The sequence below is a fragment of the Fomitiporia mediterranea genome (assembly GCF_000271605.1).
Source record: "Fomitiporia mediterranea MF3/22 unplaced genomic scaffold FOMMEscaffold_1, whole genome shotgun sequence".
NCBI classification, from domain to species: domain Eukaryota; kingdom Fungi; phylum Basidiomycota; class Agaricomycetes; order Hymenochaetales; family Hymenochaetaceae; genus Fomitiporia; species Fomitiporia mediterranea.
Window position 1 is genome coordinate 5468097 of NW_006760386.1, and position 2999 is coordinate 5471095.

The window sequence follows — 2999 nt, forward strand, 5'->3', positions numbered from 1 at the left end:
TACCAGAACTCAGGACTTCTGTCCCTCAGGGGCACTGTCTATGAACTATATGTGTGCTGACTCTTACCACTACCCTTCCTTACTTCATCATTCCATTCCTTTGACCACCCCTTCATTCTTTGTATCATTCTATGGTCTCTTACCCTTTATCCATCCCTTCATTCTTTGTACCTTTATCTTTGACATTCCTTTCTTTCATTCTTTGTGGCTCATCATTCTTAGTGGCTCATACTCCCTGAGTGCTCTTGTGTAGTTTAGTATATATAGGCATACAAGATCAGACTAGTCCTGTAGTCTTGATCTTGTCTACTCCAGGTAGTCCTGTACTCTTAGGCTCACTCTATATACCCTACTCTTGTCTCACTCTCTCTCTCTGCCTGTTCCACAAGTTCCAACTATGTTCCAGTGCTTGCGTTCTGTATTTCTGTTGTGTAGGATAGTTGTAGCCTGGGTCCCCTTGCTGAGCCTTCAGGTCCCCTCTACACTGTTGCTGACAAGTAGCAAGCAAAGCTATGTCTGTATGTGTACATTATATACTCTAACTACATCTTACAATTGGATGTGTAGAGAACTTAGGTGTTGTGTGTGATTGTAAAGGTGTATCTCTGGGACATTCTGGCTTGAAGGGAGAGAGTGATGTGGGTAATGTGAACAGACTCAGCTCAGGAGGGATAAGTGATGGCCACTACTTACCTTATTCAAAATGGTGTTATGGACAGTACTGAGGAATGTAAATGTGTGTAGAGCAAATCTGTCAAGAGTAATGTTAAACAAGGATTGTACAAAGGAGTAGAACACATACAGTATTGAGGAGAGGGTAGTACTATAAGAGTAGTTGTACATGAACATTGTTACAAGTATGCTTGTATGTACTTGTTGAGTGTTACTTGTACTACAGAGTAGTAAGAAGTATACAAATGTGTAGAGTTATTAGAGAAGTCATTCAGTACTAGTCAACAATGTGGATGTGCAAATGTGAATTCAAAAAGGGAGACAAACATAAAAAAAGGAGGACAATAAAGGGGAGGTAACACAAGTAGTAGGACAAGGAGTAGAAGGGATGAAAGGGAGACAAAAGGTTAGAAGGAGAGGGAGGAGCAACTATTATACAGGCTATTATAAAGTAGACTGGCTACTTACTACTTTACATTAAAGGATAGTATAGTCAGCTTAGTAGTACAACATACAATCTAAGACTCTGTACAGGCACTGTAACAGTAGATCAGAGAGACAAGTTACAGTAATGTTTATTGTCTGTGTTATTACACTCATAGTACCTGCTAGAGAATGCTTACAAGTAGAGGACTAGGCTGGAGAGAACAAAAGTAACAATATAGTGTTAGAGTAGAGGGTTAGACTTAGAGAGATGGTGGAGGTTAGGGAGAAAGAGTGACAGCTGTAAGATAAAACCAATATTATATTTAAATACAAAAGGAAAGCACTATTTTACTTTATGATACAGTTGATAGTAATCTGACATGTCTATATTACTTTCAACACATTGATATAGTTTTTACAAGTATCTGAATACCTTATACAAACAAAATAAAATCTTTTACAGAGTGAATTTTAGTCTGTCTTCAAAGTTATAATCTAAGTATAATACTTTAGCTTATAATGTAAGGTTATTATAATGTATTTAATGAATTGTAATAATAAAAATAAAAATAAAAATAAATGATTTATAACACTCTTAGAGTCTTTATATACATTAATATACCTTATTTTATCCTTATAGTTGTGTTCTAACTCTTACATATAAATTACAATGTATATAAAATGCTAATATTTCTTTAAATGGACTGTAATTCATTATATTTAAATGGACTTTTTCCTAATAATGGACAACAAGATTACCTATTAGTTATTAATTACAATGTGGCTGCCAAGCCTTGACAGACAATTCCTAGAGGGTACCTAAGTCTGAATATTAATACTAACATGTTAGAATGTAAGTCCTTGTCCCTTATAAGTTAGAGGCAATCTAATGAACTTATTCTAGGTGATAAGTCCTTGTATACACAAGGCTAGAGGCACCCTAATAAACTACTACATACTAGTAACATAGAACTAAGGTATGTAATTGTACTAGCACATATAGTTAGATAAATACATACTGTAGAGTAGAAACTAGTAAGTACTCACACTATTAGACTTGTAGAAATAGTAAATAGTAGTACAAAGAGTGAAAACACTCAGGCAATTAGATTTGAGGATTTGTTCAATCAAGTACAGAAGGTTGAGTTTGAGTATTCAACTGACTGAGTATAGACAATTAAGCTTAAGGATTTGCTTGATCAATTTCAGACTACCAAGTTTAAGGATTCACTTGATAAAGGACAGGCAATTGTTCTTAAGGATTCAGACAGTTGAGTTCAGGACAAACAGGTGATTGGTTTTGAGGATTCAGCCAGTCAATTGATGAAAGCAAGTATACAGGAAGATAGTATAGATTCTATTGTGTATATAGTTAGTATTAGTAAGAGTGTAGATAAGTATCTAGTAAACACACTTACTTTAGAACAGAAACACATTAACAACAGTAATGTAGAGGGTAATCAGATACTTAAGACCCTTTTAGACAGTGAAGAAAGTAGCTAGGACTCAGAACACAAGAGTAACAAAGGCTAGGAGAGTCAGGTATTGAAACTACAGAGATTTGATAAGGAGTAAGACTTTCAGAAGGTAAGTAAGACCTTTAGTAACATTATAAGAGTTAGAGCAATTAAGATAAACATAGGATATGTTAGCCCATTCTACAGTTTGATAGACATTAAGGATTTGAATAAGGGAATGTACAAATTTGATAGAATGTATTAGGAAGAGGAGAAAGCAACCCCTTCATTAAACAAGAGCAGACTCAATAGTATAGTAATAGGAAAGTGTAAAACACTTCAGGCAGGCTACAGAACAAAAGCTAGACATACTACAGTACTAACAGACAGTAGATGTCAGAACTATCAATCTAAGAGTGTAGAAGAAATACTCAAGAGTCCAGA